This window comes from Capricornis sumatraensis, chromosome 2 (genome assembly GCF_032405125.1).
Source record: "Capricornis sumatraensis isolate serow.1 chromosome 2, serow.2, whole genome shotgun sequence".
NCBI classification, from domain to species: domain Eukaryota; kingdom Metazoa; phylum Chordata; class Mammalia; order Artiodactyla; family Bovidae; genus Capricornis; species Capricornis sumatraensis.
This window is the reverse complement of record NC_091070.1, coordinates 152,034,128-152,052,104: the sequence shown is the minus strand read 5'-3', so window position 1 is coordinate 152,052,104 and position 17,977 is coordinate 152,034,128. Positions and strand designations below refer to the sequence as shown.

At 38.5% G+C, this 17,977-nt stretch overlaps 1 protein-coding gene across 6 annotated transcripts in view; it reads left to right on the top strand.

The window, feature by feature from the left end:
• Positions 1-17,977, top strand: part of RPAP2 (RNA polymerase II associated protein 2) — an 86,159-nt gene that overhangs the window by 51,168 nt on the left and 17,014 nt on the right. The window lies entirely within an intron of this gene.

The following is a 17,977-nucleotide window of genomic DNA, read 5'->3' as shown; positions in this document are numbered from 1 at the left end:
CTCAGGGCATTTTTTTTCTCAAATATTATTTGTAATCACTTGAAAGAAAAAAACACCCCCATGTGGGATATACTCAGGCTAGTCCGTTAATTTCATTTTTAACAGTGCATTTATTTTATTAATGTTAAATGGCCTCATTATTTTACGTCTATATTTTTACCAGTATAGCTAATGCTATTTCATTTTTCATCACCATTCTTACTATTAATATCATCAGAAAAGTTTTGTTTTCAAAATTAATATAAAATCAAACAGATTTAAAGGAACTAAAGTAGATACTACACAAGCACATATAAAACATTTAATACTTGTTCACCTTTTAAGAAATCACTAGTGGTTTCTAAGGCTGTCTTTCAGTAGAGTTAAAACCATCTAGTAAGTGTAGTGTTTTTCAGCTTGAATTGCAAAAGTCTTCTTTTGAAGACCATTCATTACTGCATTACTGTTATTATTTGATGCTTGTTAGGTCATTGAAGCCCATAGGACATTGAATACTTACTGGACACTCACAGGTCAAGAAGTGTTATGAGCCAACCTCATAGCATCTTCAGCCCTACATTTCTTTCTTTGATATTACTTTAGTCTGACATATTTTTCTGGCTTCACTGTCCCAAGGAAGGCTGTGCTGGGAGGCATTAGAGTAGGCTTCACTGAGCCAGCATCTGTGTTGCCCAACGAGATACAACTCACATGATTCATTAAATCAGAACACAGAAAATAACTTTACTTGAATGCCCTGACATAAATTTTTTATCAACCATAAGAACAAATCTTTTGTCATTTTTACTATTCAATGTTCCAGTTGAATTGGTAATTTGTGAAACAGATCTTATTAATTTTTTAGAAAGTTCTTTCCATTTTATGAAATTTGTAAATATTTTGCTCACTGGCAAAAAAAAAATCAGTATCTCTGCTCACCCACCATATCCTATGCCTGCTAATAAACCCTCATAGATAACTGTTCAGCTGTACTTCTGCAATTCATTACACTAAAGGGGAAGTAACTTTTTTGGTTGACAAGTCAGAGGCCCAAGGCTTAGAAGTAATCTCAGAATCTTGCTTTCTAAGCCAGTGACTGGAAGTATTATCTTAATGAGCAGCTGCTTACTGAGGATGCACGTTAGATCCTACTTCTTTTCGTATCAGACTCTTGCCAGATCATCTCCAAAATGTATAACAAGAAACAAAAAATAGTATGGAAAATGAAATTTTAAAGCTACCATCGAAACTTCATATGATTATTTCATATAAAAGTAATTTTATTTTAATAGAAGCACCCATGTTGCCCAAAACACTAAAAGCTTTGCTAGTTCTTTTATGTATTAATACTATTTGCCTTCTCTCACTTTGGATTTAGTGTAGGGATTTCAAGGGTCACTGAGCCATGAAAATAGTAATTTAATCGAAGAAACAAAACTGTGCACATCTTAAGGTGCATATTTCACATTATGCAGTCTAGCTGAAGGTTGTAGCGGTGAACGCTGTTTGCTTTTGTCATTCACCTTGAATTCTCTTTCATTACTCCCTAAGCCCTGCAGTTAGTTAGATCTACCCATCTTTCTCTAGTCTTTGGTACTTTTGAGCCCTTAACAACTAAAAACCTTTCCAGTTAGGGCCCTTTTGGCTTCTTTTAAAATCTTTAGTCACTTGTAGACATGAAGTTAGCTGGTACATCTTTGTTTTTGCCTTTCAAATCTTGTTTTCGCCTTTCAAATCTTGTTTTCTGATAATTTTCTCATAACTTTTGCTATAGGCCCTCTTGAACATTCTTTATCTTCCAGAACTGAATCTCTTTATTTTTTTGTCATTTGTTCTCTTAAGACTTCTGTCCCCATACTGCTTTATTTCTTACTTCCTCATTTCTCAGCAAATTCCCTTTAGCTTTTCATATTTCTGCCCCCTAGGGAATCTATGGCTCAGTTGATAGCCCTTTTTCTTCTTAGCCTGTCCTTTCATCATCATTTTACAGTAAATATTACCATATGAGATGGGAGTAAAATGAAAATACACAGCCATCATATTAAAACTCATCCCACTGGCTTCTGTAAAGTGTAATTATACTTTAATATATATTTGCACTCTTCTTTCCTCCCACTTCCAGTTCACACTTTTTTTATAAATAGTGAAGTGAAGTCGCTCAATCATGTCTGACTCTTTGCGACCCCATGGACTGAGCCTACCAGGCTCCTCTGTCCATGGGATTTTCCAGGCAAGAGTAGTGGAGTGGGGTGCCATTTCCTTCTCTAGGAGATCTTCCCAACCCAGGGATCGAACCCGGGTCTCCTGCATTGCAGGCAGACGCTTTACCATCTGAGCCACCTTTTATTTATTTTTGGCTGTGCTGGGCATTTGTTGCAGCAGGCTTTTCTCTAGTTGTGGCAGACGGGCTACTCTCTAGTTGCAGTGTGTAGGCTTTTCATTGCGGTGGCTTCTCTTGTTGCCAAGTACAGGCTTAGTAGTTGTGACACTCGGGCTTAGTTGCTCTGTGGCATATGGGATCTTCCTGGATCAGGAATTGAACCCACGTCTCCTGCATTGGCAGGTGGATTGTATACCACTGAATCACCAGGGAAGCCCCACAGTTACTTTTTTGGGAAGACATTATTGTCACTGGGGAAAGAAAAAGCAGGTGTGAGGGCTAGCATTAGATAAACAACCTTAAATCTGGGGAAAATATGGAGACTTCACACATTCCAGGAGGCATGTACATATAAAAAGAGAGAAGGTAAACACATATTTGTAAAATAGTAACTCATTCAGTCTTTTAATTTATTGCCGCTAAGATTGAGCATAGGCATACATGGGATTTACCTTTTATTCATTTAATTATCCTATGATTCAGAAAATCTTTGCATCTACTCTCAAATTGCCAATGGAATTTTTAAAGTCATTGTAGACATTTCTGAAATTCATATTAAGAAGTGAACTTCTTAGAAATCTTAATAGCTAGGAAGGAGGTCCTGAATGGTAGTTGTAGACACTGAAGATGAATATAGTAAGATAATATGTTTAGTATTATTATAACAATGGTACTATTCTTTGTGAATATTGCAAATTTTTATTATTTTAGCATTAGTTTAATGTATGAAAGCTGTTTTCAAAATTCCTCATGAGAAGCACTTAGAAAAGGATGCCTATACACATGTTATTAGTAAATGGTTCAAATCTAACTCTTGATAGAAGGGAAAATCAGCATTTTAAGCAAAACATGATAGTTCAGACAAGAAAACTGGGTCCTGAATTTTCACATCTATTTTCTTAAGAATAAATAAGGTGTGTCTGTAGCAAACCGTCTTTTCCTGGTAACTTCCCTTGAACTTTCACAAACAGTAACATTTTAAAAATTTGAATCACAATGTGTACTTTATCAGTGTGCACTGATGGGGAATTTTATACCCATATAATCTCAAAGAAGTTGATGAAATCAAATTGATATTCTTGATCAATTGGTACTCTGTTCATTTAGATTTGTCACTAATTCCATAGTGAGAAATGGAATGGCCAGTATGACTACAACATTTATTGATATTTATACTATGTATTCAAACCTAAACCGTTACCAAAAGCACACCGAAAAACCTTTTAAAGCTTAAGCTGCTGCTGCTGCTAGGTTGCTTCAGTCATGTCTGACTTGGTGCGACTCCATAGACAGCAGCCCACCAGGTTCCCCCGTCCCTGGGATCCTCCAGGCAAGAACACTGGAGCAGTATACATTTACTTAACAGTGAAGGAATTAATATGCCTTTGCTACTCACATTTTTATTTAATACATGTTATAATTAACAAAGTTCTCAAGAACTCCTTACACATTGAAGAACTTACAATGATGATTAACACTAATATTTTTTTAAATAACTGATTAGAATTGCAATAAAGTAACCCAGTAGTTGGTGGTGTTGCTTAAGCTCTTAGCTATAATAGCTTTGTCTTTGTTGAATTTTATTAGTACTTTATGATTACAGATTATATGTTGAATAATATGAAGTTGAATCTGATTTTCTCACATCAGTATGCTCTAGTAAAGATATTAGACTCTTTCCACAGTCCTGATGCATGATTTTCATAAAAATGTATGTAAGTATATAGTCTCCCTGGTGGCTCAGAGGTTAAAGCATCTGCCTCCAATGTGGTAGACCCGGGTTCGATCCCTGGGTCAGGAAGATCCCCTGGAGAAGGAAATGGCAACCCACTCCAGTATTCTTGCCTGGAGAATCCCATGGACTGAGGAGCCTGGTGGGCTGCAGTCCACAGGGTCACAAAGAGTCAAACACGACTGAGTGACTTTACTTACTTACTTACTTACTTGTAAATGTTTTAGAACCTAAATGTGCTATTGTGTAAAACTTGTTAATGTATTTGTATATTTCAGTGTTGTTTATACATCAGATTAGAAAGCACAATAAGTGAAGTCGCTCAGTCATGTCAGACTCTTTGTGACCGCATGGACTGTAGCATGCCAGGCTCCTCCATCCATAGGATTTTCCAGGTAAGAATTCTGGAGTGGGGTGCCATTTCCTTCTCCAGGGTATCTTCCCAACCCAGGGATCAAACCTGGGTCTCCCACACTGCAGGCAGACTCTTTACTATCTGAGGCAGCACAATAAATTACACTAAAGTGTGCTTGTTTTCTGATGCCTTGTCATAGTGTAACATATTGGTTTTTATATTCCTCATATTCTCATCTGTCCTCAGTATAGGGAAACAGAAACTGAAGAATCACTGTTTATCATGGTCATGGTTTTCAGAGTAGTTTCTTTGAGAAGATTTTGACTAGTATTTTGAGATTTTATAGCTGTAGGACACACCCCTTCAGCTCAGTCCTTTTCCTCCTTCCTCTCTTCCCTTTGGTCTTAGTCCTCCCAAGTCTTCTTTGTCCTCTGTCATTATACTTGAACCTGTAACATGCAAATGTTAGGAAAGCTGAGAAATCTAGAGAACAGTCCAGACCAAGTCTGGCAGCCAAAGAGAAACAGCATAGGAGGCTATGAAGAAACAAATCGATTGGCTTGAATTCCTTTATGTGCAGCACTTGTGCCAGAAGTGGGAATCAGTTTCTTCAGTAACTTCTTGTATCTAAAATGTCATTTTTCACCAGTTTAATGTGGAACCTTTGTAGAAAGACCACTGCTTATGTAATGTGATAATCTATAGCTAACTGTAGCACAGGAGTCAAATGTCTCTTAGTGGATAGCTAGAGAGAGGTGTTATTGTGTTCCATGGGAATGATTTGGTTATCTAATGAAGGAAGAAGTAAGTAAATACTTAGTTGCCTTGTACTGCTTAGAAAGAATGGACGGTAGAAAGTGACTTGTGGTAGTCTAACATGGATATATGCTATTCCTAGTTTTATGCCCTTGATGTTCTCTAATGGAAAGCTTTCAAGATCATCTCCAAAAATGTCTGCTTTCATTTTATTTATCTGAACTGTCTGTTTCCAGTGAACTGTGGCCCACTTCCTAGACAGAGACCACGCAATAGTTTATTCCCCCTAAAAGCTTTGAGTATTCCCGTCGTTCTGGGAGTAGCATGTAAGTCCTGGGAAATGGTATTTAAATAAGCTCAACTTGACCATGATCACTAAACAAAAGCCTTCACTGGACGTGGGCAGCCACTTTAGGTAACCATCATACAGATAGACACTCAGGAGAGCCACTTCCCTAGGGTACTAGGCATGAACAGAAAGATGTGACTACAGCTTTTTGCTTCAGCAGATTGTTTTTTATAGTGCGCCCATCACTAATTTCCTTAGAGAAATTTGTGAGCACACCATGAAAAATGAAGATATGGTTCCTTAGAAATTTATTGGTTCTCAGAAGTATTCCAAAGCCTTTCTCAATATTCCCAATTTAGTTCTCAGTATTTGAGACCACAATAGCAGATCACTGAAATAATTTTGTTTCCTTATAATTACAGATTTTATATTTAACTGAATTTTATTGAGATATAATTCATATAACAAAATGCACTATTTTAAATGTACGGTTCACTGGTTTTTAGTATACTCACTGTTTTGTGAGTGAGTGTAAGTATACAGCAGTGTGCTGTGAGTATACAGCAACTGTCACCACTGTCTCATTCCAGAACACTTCATCATCCCCAAAATTATCTTCATATCCATTACCTTAGTCCCAGTTTTCCCTTCCTCCATCCCCTGGCAATCACTAGTCTACTTGCTGTCTCTCTGGATATACCTGTTCTGAACATTTCATATGGATAGAATCGTGTAATATGTGGCTTTTGTGTCTGGCTTCTCTCTCAATGTATTCTGGGTTCACTTCATGTTGCAGCATGTAACAGCACTCCGTTCCTTTTTATGGCTGAGTAATATTCCATTGTATGGATATACCACATTTTATTTATCCGTTTATCAGTTAATGGACATCTGGGTTATTTCCATTCTTTGGTTCTTAGGAACATTTGTGTGTAAGTTTTTGTGAGAATGTAAGTTTTTGATTCTCTCAGTGGAATTAATGGGTCATATGATAACTCTGTATTTATCTGAGGAACTGCCAGACTGTCTTCCACAATAAGTGCACTGTTTTAAATTTCCATGGGCACTTTGTGAAGACTCCATAGATTAAACTGCCTCATACCCAGTAGCCCCACCAGGCTTATGTTTGTAGTTTTTCAAATTTTAAATATGCTTGTTCTGATTAAATTTAGACCTTCATGGACCTGTAACATCAATTTTTTATGTTCTAGGAATTTCTACTGCATATGCAAAATGAGCCCCTTCACACACACATCATTGTGAAGCTTAAGTAAAGTACCTATTTACTGAGTATTAAATAATAATTAGATTATTCCTAAATCCCCTATACACATGGCTGACTTATAAGAAAAATATAATATTTTTTAATTGAAGTAACTTTATCCTCAGCCACCAGACTGTGTGGGAACCCAGATATTTTCTAAAGGAAAAATAGTACTTCTTTAAATTTTTAACCAAAGCCTACTCTCTTCACTGAATTTTTTTTTTCCCTCAGAAGTCCTCAAATTTTTGGCAATTTTATAATGTTGGGTTTTTAATCCATAAGTAGCTAAGAGTCCCCAACCTTGGGCCAGAATACATATTAAAGTCACCAAGGGTCTTCAGCAAAAAGATGTCTCCACAGCCTCCCCTTCCCAAGCAGCACAGTAGCAGCAGTGGGGACAGCTGGTAGCAGGCAGCACTTGGCCCTTACCAGTCACACCTCGACTTGAGAAGTCAGCCTCCCTCCCTACCTGCTCCTGACATCTTCACAGCCTGACTGAGTGCACTGAGAGCATAGCCAGGGGAGGCCAGGAAGCATGAGGCTTAATTAAGGGCACTGTTATCCTGAGCCTTGGGGTTCTGTACTGTAAGAGTGTGATCATCATTGTGGACACTGCTGGTTGGTTCCATTTCTATCTTAGAGCACTGAAAAAGTTGTAGCCACTATTCTGAGAGAATTGTTTCATAGCAATAATTATGAAGAGAAGTTTTTCTAACACCAAAGCTGCTCTATAGAGCTGTCACAAACAGGATTTAGATATAAAGTTTACACTCACAATAGCCCAGCCCTTTAAGCAAACCCACGTGTAATATATCACTACTAAGTGAGCTACAAAGAACTTGTTTCTTTTGAATTAGAAATATCAATGGAAAGCATCCCTGCTTCCTTATTAATAGGTAATCCCAAAGCATTAAATGCAAACATATCAGGACATAAACCATCTGTTAGAAGAAAAACATTTTATTTTATTTGGCTATCATGGTCTTTTATAACAAAGTTTTTATCTCAGTTTTCTAGATAGTAGTTCTGAAATAGAAAGTTCATAATAATATACTTCTTCATGGTATGCTCTTCTTTCAGAAGTCCTTAACAGTAATAGCCTCACATGCCTCTTGGTTTTTCAGATTATGAGACTTTAGATTTGTGCCTTGGATAAAATGAAATTTATGTAAATTATTATTAAGTATTATATTTTTGTAAATGTAATTCCCTCACCCCAAAGACCACCTTTATCTATGCAAGGGTTCTTAAAAACCCTAAGTTCAGTCTCATTCTGGATTATATCTTAATTTTTCCCTTGCATTAGCAGTTCAGCCTTGCACAAGTTTCTTAACTTCATTGTGCATTTTTTTGGTCTTGTTAGTAATAAGAGGGGGACTAAATCCTGGTTAAATTAACTTGGCAGTGTGAATTCAACTATGACATCTTATAAGTAAGAAACTGTTTTAATGCAGTATGTCAAAGGCTACTGAAAGAGACAATGAAGATGATTATTTTAGCATAGGAAACTGTAACTGCTGATAATCATGGCGACACTGTCCAGGTGTTACTGCTTTGTTCGGTATCTTAGTCCTTAAGCTTGGCAAGAAATACATTAATACTGCTAGCCATTCCTTCTGTGGAAAGATTACAGAGTGCTCATTTAAGTAAATGGGATGAATACCCCCAAGATTCCTGTAGTCTCTGTCTACTGTAGACCTTGCTGACATTATACTGCTCTCCACATCAAAGATGAGGAAGCTGCTCTGGATGCTAAAGGGAACAGTGAAGTGATTTAGTACCTCAGCATTATACTAAAGGTGGTGAAGAGCAAAGTAGAATGTGTAAGTTGATTTTTTAAATTTCAAATTGTTTCCGATTCTTTGTTCAGATCACATTTACGGACATTTTATAAAGTAGTTCTAGAATAATGCCTTCCCCCCCCCCACCTTCATTGATGAAAAGATCCCAACCATTCATTGATAGAACTTCTTTGAACTAGGTATCTGTGTTTCATCTCAGATAGTACCATCTGATTGTTAGCTAAAGGATTGATAAGCTACCTTGCCTGTTGCCCTGATTTTTAGTCTAAAGAGTTTGTTAGGACTTTTTTTTTTTTCATGTTTTTAATATCGTGCCATAAAAACCAGCATAAGAAGAGCCCACATTATACCAGGAAGGATGAGACTCACACTTTGCTACAGCATCAGAACTATGAATCTGTGTAGAGGCTGGCATCTACACAATAATGGAAATGTTTTCAAATATTAGAAATATGACTTTAAAATGTTTATTGAACAGCTGCTGTCAGTAAGATTGTGGGGAATACAGAGATTAAACAGAGACAAAGACCCTGCCCTCCAAGACTGCTGAGGAAAGGGGGAGAACTGTATGTTCACAGGTAACGACAGGCAAGAAAGAAACACAGACTCGTGGGACTTCAAAGAAGCAAAATAGCTCTACTAGGAAGATCAAAAAAGATTTCACAGAAGTGGGATTTTTGATGGGCCCCAAAAAGAGAAAGGGTTTCAAGAAATAGAGATGAAAGATTGAGAGCATTCTAGGAAGTACCTGTATAATGAAAAAAGCAGAGAAGAGAACTGGAAAGAGTGGTTGGAAAGTTAGGTGTATTGTAGAGATAGAGCCTTTAACGGCAAGGAAACTTATTTTAGTGGACAGTGAAAGTCACTGAAGTTTTGAGTAGAGAGTACCTTCCTGAAGCCAGTGCTTTAGGAAGATCAGCCTTACTGGAGTCGCATCTATCCTGTCTTCCACCTAACACCAGCCCCTCCAAGGCTTCCACTTGATCTCACTGTGGCTCAGCCTCAGCTTACACCACCCTGCCTTGTTCTCCTCATTCCTGCCACTCCAGCCCTTCTCATCATCTTTCCTCTCGCCATAGGACCCAGGTGGTTCCCTTTATCCAGAATGTTCTTCCCACTCCTATTCCTTTGGTTAATTCCCCCTCATCTCTCAGAACTTGAGGAAGTGTTCCTTCCTCAAAAAAACGTTTCCTGGACTTCCCTGAGTAGATCAAAACACTTTATAATGGGCCATAACACCATGAACTTATCTTTCATAGCACTTGCCCTGTTTTCAGTTTTATATTGAATTGTATGATTACTTGATTAATATCTGTCTCACTCAACTTGAAGATTTTAGGACTTCCCTGGCAGTCCAGTATTAAGACTCCCCACTTCCAATGCAGGGGATGTGTGAGTTAGATCCCTGGTCAGGGAACTGATATCCTACATGCACAGCCAAAAAAGAAAAAAAAAAACTTGAAGATTTTAGGGGCAGGTTCTATGTCTGATTTTATGCACCATTACATGCCCTGCACTTCAGCATCACAGATTTAAAATAAATACCCAACGGTGAATAAAAGAATGAATTATTAGGAAGCAATCATTTCTGACTTTTGGTTGACTCTTTCCTTCCTGCCTCTCAAGTGCTTCCCTTCTGCCTACAACTGCTTATTCATTTTTTAAAGTTTAAAAAACAGAAAAGAAAAAATAAATACCTATCCTTTCTCCATAACCTTGCTGAGCTTCCCAGACTATCGTCCTTTCACTTCCAAACTTCTTGAAGGAGCTAGTCTGCTGTCAGTGATTCCAGTGCTTTTCATTGATCCCTTGCATTCTGGTTCTTGCCCACAGCATTTATGAAATTGATTTTCTCAAGTAGTAACGGCCTAGTTAACCAAAGAACACTGAGTCAGTGAATAAAATGATTACAGTGAAAATGAAACGAGAGACACAGATGAGAGACATTACAGCTCCAGATACAAAGTTTAGCAATGGAGATAAAGGGGGGACAAACATGATTTCACAAAATTAAGACAGATAACTGGGAAAGATACTAGTTCTTTTAAAGAAAAGAATATGAGGAACTAATTGAAGGAGTTATTAGATTTGATTTAACCTGTTCTCCAAGCACTGAGACTATTCCTATTCAGGCATATTTAAGGTGGTGGTTATTGTCCAGTTGTTAAGTCATGTCTAACTTTTTGCAACCCCATGGACTGCAGCATGGCAGGTTTCCCTGTCCTTCACCATCTCCTGGAGTTTGCTCAAACTCATGTCCATTGAGTTGGTGATACCATCCAAACATCCCATCCTCTGTTGTCCCCTTCTCCTCCTGCCTTTAATCTTCCCCTGCATCAGGGTCTTTTCCAGTGAGTTTGCTTTTCGCATCAGGTGGCCAAAGTATTGGAGCCTCAGCATCAGTCCTTCCAGTGAATATTCAAGGTTGATTTCCTTCAGGACTGACTGGTTTGATTTTCTTACAGTCCAAGGGACTCTTAAAAGGCTTCTCCAGCACCAGAATGCAAAAGCATCAGTTCTTTGGCACTCAGCCTTCTTTGTGGTCCAACTCTCACGTCCATACATGACTACTAGAAAAACCATAGCTTTGACTATACAGACCTTTATTAACAAAATGATATCTCTCCTTTTTAATATACTGTCTAGGTTTGTGTAAAATGAAGCAGGGCAAAGGCTAACAGAGTTATGCCAAGAGAACACACTGGTCATAGCAAACACCCTCTTCCAGCAACACAAGAGATGACTCTGGGTAAAGCAATTATCCTTCAATTAAAAAAATAAATTAAAAAAAATTTTTAAAAGACGACTCTACACATGGACATCACCAGACAGTCAGTACCAAAATCAGACTGATTATGTACTTTGCAGCCAAAGATGGAGAAGCTCTATACAGTCTGCTGACTGTGGCTCAGATCATGAGTTCCTTATTGCAAAATTCAGGCTTAAATTGAAGAAAGTAGGGAAAACCACTAGACCATTCAGGTATGACCTAAATCAAATCCCTTATGATTGATTATACAGTGGAGGTGACAAATAGATTCAGGGGACTAGATCTGGTAGTCAGAGTGCCTGAAGAGCTATGGACAGAGGTTCATAACGCTGTACAGGAGGCCGTGACCACAGCCATCCCCAAGGAAAAGAAATGCAGAAAGGTGAAATAGCCATCTGGGGAGGCATTACAAATAGAAGAGAAGCTAAAGGCAAACGAGAAAGGGAAAGACACACCTCCCAACTGAATGCAGAGTTCTGGAGAATAGCAAGGAGAGATGAGAAAATCTTAAGTGAACAATGCAAAGAAATAGAGGAAAACATTAGAATGGGAAAGACTACAGGTCTATTCAAGAAAATTGGAGAGACCAAGGGAACATTTCATGAAAGATGGGCATAATAAAGGACTGAACTGGCAAGGACCTGACAGAAGCAGAAAAAGTTAAAAAGAGGTGGCAAGAATACACAGGAGAACTGTACAAAAAAGGTCTTAATGATCCAGATAACTATGATGGTTATGGTCACTCACTTAGAGCCAGACATCCTAGAGTGTGAAGTCATGTGGGCCTTAGGAAGCATTACTACAAACAAAGTTAGTGGAGGTGATGGAATTCCAAGCTGAGCTGTTTCAAATCCTAAACGGTGATGCTGTTAACAGTGATGTATTCAATATGCCAGCAAATTTGGAAAACTCAGCAGTGGCTACAGGATTGGAAAAGGTTAGTTTTCATTTCAGTCCCAAAGAAAGGCAATGCCAAGGAATGTTCAGACTACCACACAGTTATACCCATGTCACATGCCAGCAAGGTTATGCTTGAAATCCTTCAAGCTAGGCTTCAACAGTGGACTGAGAACTTCCTAATCTTCAAGCTAGATTTAGAAGATCAAAGGAACCAGAGACCAAATTGCCAACATCCGTTGGATCATGGAAAAAGCAAGGGAATTCCAGAAAAAAAACCTACTTCTGCTTTGTTGACTACACTAAATAAAGTCTTTGACTCTCTCAAGTGAAGTCACTCAGTCGGGTCTAACTCTTTGCGGTCTCATGGACTGTATCCTACCAGGATCCTCCGTCCATGGAATTTTCCAGGCAAGAGTACTAGAGTGGGTTGCCATTTCCTTCTCCAAGGGATCTTCCCAACCCAGGGATCGAACCCAGGTCTCCTACATTGCAGGCAGACATTTTACCATCTTTGCCACCAGGAAAATCCCTTTGACTATGTAGATCACAACAAACTGGAAAATTAAAGAGACAGGAATACCAGACCACCTTATCTGCCTCCTGATAAACATGTATGCAAGTAAGAAGCAACAATTAGAACCAGACATAGAACAATGGACTGGTTCAAAACTGAGAAAGGAGTACATAGAGGCTGTATACTGTCACCCTGCTTACTAACTTCTATGCAGAGTACATCATGCGAAATGCCAGGCTGAATGAATCACAAGCTGGAATCAAGATTGCCAGGAGAAATATCAACAACCTCAGATATGCAAATGATACCAATTCCAATGGCAGAAAGTGAAGAGGAACTAAAGAGCCTCTTGATGAGGGCCAAAGAGAAGAGTGAAAAAGCCGGCTTAAAACTCAGCATTTGAAAAACAAAGATCATGGCATCTGGTCCCATCACTTCATGGCAAATAGATGGGGGGGAAAGAAAACAGTGACACTTTATCTTCTTGGGCTCCAAAATCACTGCAGACAGTGACTGCAGCTGCAGAAATAAAAAGGCACTTGCTCCTTGGAAGGAAAGCTATGACAAACCTAGATAACATATTAAAAAGATTTAGGGTTAAGGCAGTTGAAAAGGTGGACTAGAAGCTACCAAATGGTAAGAAAAATTATAGTCATTATTAAGATGCGTGAGAGGCCTGGTTGAGAGTATTAAATGCAGTGAAACAGAGCTGCATCTATGCCAAGGCTGCCTGAGCAATACAGAAGGGGGAAGAACAAATATTTTGAACACCAGCTGTGTGTAATCATGCTAGATTCTTCACATCATTTCATTTGATCCTCACGATTCAGTGAGGTCAGGGGTGGTACCCCACTTCCAGAGAAAAGGAAACTAGGAAGACAAGCACTTTGTCCAAGGTCACATCTGGGATTTTGATTTCAAAATATGTGCCCTTTCCACTGCCCAGGGTTCCTTAGAACACTGACAAGGAATCCAAACCAGGTTTGAGGTTCAAGAAAGAGGTAGTAACTCTTCCTGAAAAATCAAGCAGTTATCCTTTGCTGAACAAAGACAAGGACTGAGTAAACACTATGGTTTGGTCAGTTGTGGTTGTGGGTGACCTTCCAGGAATCAGTTTACACAGAATGATGGTTGAGACCCGATTGCAAGGGCTGAACTAGTAGACAGTTGTAGAGATACTAGACACGGCAAATGCTGACCACTCTTCATGTGGTTGGCACAAGAGGAAAGGGGAGAGGGATTATAATCCAGTAGGATATGGTAAATCTTCAGAACACTTTTCAGAATAATGGAGGCTTGAGCATTTGGCAACAGAGGAGGAGATGTCAGACAGGCAGGATTGGGAGCATTGAAAAAACAATGTAACTGATGAATTCTTACACTGATGAAGTAATAGGCAAATATTACTTTTCCTAGAAAAAGTAATAGGAAGATATACTTTTGATGACCTTCCCAGTTTTTTCATCTTTCCTGCTTTCTTCCACATGTTTCTCCTTGCCTTGAATGTCAGTGTTGTTTGGTAACATTTTGCCTCTTGTACTTAATTTCAGAAGTGATTGAACCAAATCTTGTATATTGCTTCTTCCAAAAACCCATCTTACTATCATTTCATTACTTGTAGTTTATTCTTATCCCCCTCCACTACAGGTTAGTGATATGCTTTAGGAAAATTAACTTAGGGCAGCATTTCTAAGTTTGATCTATACAGCCACTGTGTTTAATTCTGGTATCTAACTTTCTTTTTTCTGTCAATTTTTTGTGCTTTTTTAGCTTCTCTGCCTTCTCGTCTTTTATAATCCACAAGTCAGTCTTAGGGACATACACACATACTTCACCAAAAAATAAACACAGTTTCTACATAAGAATAAGAGACTTTCCAGTCATCCAAAAATTGTGTTTGGACAATGTATAAACAACACTAAACCAGTAAAGATGACTACGGTAAGTGAGGCAGATTTGAAACTGTTTTCTTACCAAAACAATCTTCATGCTGCTGCTGCTGCTAAGTCGCTTCAGTCGTGTCCAACTCTGTGCGACCCCATAGACAGCAGCTCACCAGGCTCCCTGTCCCTGGGATTCTCCAGGCAAGAACACTGGAGTGGGTTGCCATTTCCCTCTCCAAATCTCCACGCAACCAAGCACATTATCTGGATTACTTTTGTCTCCCTAGAGCCAAACACTCAGTCTAGCACTTAGTAAACACTGAGTATTTGTGGAATAAATCAAATGAATGAACAGACAGGGAAAACTTGATTAAATTATTGTTGATATTATGAACTTCAAAACAGAATTGGTAGCACTGGTAAAATTGCACAAGAAAAAATGAAAATAGTTGCTTACTATCATGAGTTAAAAGGACTGTAACCTTTGTCTTGGTAACGATTCATATTTTCCAGGATGAATATTGTCTGATAAGGATGTAAATAGCCTAAAAACAGTTACTCCTTTTAACCAAACCTAGCATAGCTTTTTTGCAAATAGATATTTATAAAACCTTTCAAAAATTAATGAAAAACAAAACTAGACATCTGACTGGGAGATTATCTTTTAACTCATACAGTTATAAAATTAGTAAGCATTTTAATTTTTAATGTCTTTGATTTAAATACTTTATACTTCAAATATTGCTTTTCTCTGATTTGGATGGACTTGGTCTTTCATGTTCTCATATGGGCTGATAAATAGAAGAATTGCTTATAGGGCAGTCAGTCACCAAGTATGTAGATACAGCACTAAATCTTTTATTTATCTGATGCATCACAGACACATTTCTGGAGAATTCTTCAAATGTTTTACATGTTGGTATTTGTTCGTTGAATTGGAAGCATTTATCAAATATTAATGGATCTTAATGGAAAAATTCACTCTAGAGGCAGACTCTTCTTTAACTAGTCCTACTGAATATATTTTTATTAACTAGTCTTACAAACTTGCATGAAAATTATAAGGGGAAAAAATTTCATTCCCAGGTGTATTCAGTGCTTCTTAAATTCAAGAAACCTAATTTCCCGAGGTGTTCTTTTCTCTGTTGTCTTTAAACACTTCCGTTTAGGTTGTGTATTATAGAGACTTAACACCTTTTTGATATTCTTCCTGCCTCTGACTTTTCTCATTCTGATAGTTCTAGTTAACAATAACAGTAAAGTCATATGATTCTTGCAGGCAAAATTAAAATGCTTCTGATTTATTCCTAGTTTAAATATTGGTATTTTTGCAAAGTTTTAGAACAAATTATAAAGGCCAAAGGGTAAAAGGCAGATTACTATTTTCTAGTTCTCACTATTGATACTTGTGTAGTCCCATTTTCTGTGAGCAGTATGAGTTTCTCTTTGTCATGCTGGTACAGCTCGGGTTATCCGTTCAGTTCAGTCACTCAGTTGTGTCTGACTCTTGGTGACCCTGTGGACTGTAGCATGCCAGGCTTCCCTGTCCATCACCAACTCCTGGAGCTTGTTCAAACTCTTGGCCATCAAGTCAGTAATGCCATCCAGCCATCTCATCCTCTGTCGTCCCCTTCTCCTGCTGCCTTCAGTCTTTTTCCAGAGAATCAGATCTTCACATCAGGTAGCCAGAGTATTGGAGCTTCAGCTTCAGCATCAGTCCCTCCAATGACTCAGTACTGATTTCCTTTAGGATTGACTGGTTTGATCTCCTTGCAGTCCAAGAGACTCTCAAGAGTCTTCTCGAACACCACAGTTCAAAAGCATAAATTCTTCAGCGCTCAGCTTTCTTTATGGTCCAACTCTCACATCCATACATGACTACTGGAAAAACCATAACTTTGACTAAACAGACCTTTGTTGGCAAAGTAATGTCTGTTTTTTAAGTTTAGGGTATACTCTGCCTTAAAAGACAAGACATATCAAAATACATAAAGCTTAATACTGAAAATTACATTGGAGCAAAAGTACTCAGGAAACCGCCACAAAGTGCTTGAACAACCATAATTTCCGTGGAGGTGAAATCATGTTATAGTAACTGAATTGTACAGTTTTATTTACTGATTTTCTTTCTAATGAGTCGTTCAGTTCTCCACGTTACAATGCTGTTTGTCACGTGTGGTTTTTCCATTGCAATGCATGACAAATCAGCTACACTGCAAAAATGTTTCATAAGAATAAAGTAGCTGCCACATATTCCTGTGGTTTCAGTGCAGAGAAGTATGTTGTTCATCCAAAACACTAACTCACACAGCTTTTCACATGCTCCAGAATTCCTCAAACTGCCTAAAACTAAATGCCACTAACCCTCTACAGCTCATATTATTGATTGAGAGATACATTAACACATTGAAAGTAGAAATAAAGTTATGTATTCTTTCCCCAAAGGGAAAGAAAATACACATTTGAAAAGTAAAAATCTTTGTGTAATTTTGAAGAATTTTATGAAACTCAGTATCACAGGTTAACAAGAGGAAGTGGAGTTAGCAAATATAGATTTCTGTTTGAGAAAACTGATGATAAGAGTAGGAAAGAAATTGAACGGTTACAGTCTGTTTTGGGTAAAATACTGAAGTATGTTTGTAGGGTACAGAGAAGAATTTTAACAAGAATCTGAAGCTGAGGGCAGAGTTGGGGGGTAGACATAATGGTGGATCGGGGTCCCAGAAGAGACACAAAGAAGTGAAAGTGTTGGTTGTTCAGTCATGTCTGACTCTTTGTGACCCCATGAACTGTAGCCCACCAGGCTCCTCTGTCCATGGAATTCTCCAGACAAGAATACTGGAGTGGTAGCCATTCCCATCTCCAGGGGATCTTCCCGACCCAGGGATCAAACCTAGGTCTTCTGCATTGCAGGCAGATTCTTTACCATCTGAGCCACCAGGGAAGCTTATATAATAGTGTGCACTAAGTCACTTCAGTTGTGTCCAAATCTTTGCAACCCTGTGGACTGTAGTCCACCAGGCTCCTCTGTCCATGGGATTCTCCAGGCAGGAATACTGAAGTGGATTGCCATGCCCCCCTCCAGGGGATCTTCCTGACCCAGGAAACAAACCCTTGTCTCTCATGTCTCCTGCATTGGCAGGTGGGTTCTTTATACCACTAGTGCTGCCTGGGAAGCCCATAATCAAAGAAGTGAGATCATGGTCAAATAGAGAAATACATTATCTTCTGAGGCTGGAAGAAAATAAGAATAAATCCCATGGACAGAGGAGCCTGCAGTCCATGGGCTCACAAAAGAGTTGGACAGGACTTAGTGACTAAACAAGAAGTGTGGCTATAGGTAAGTTTGTAAG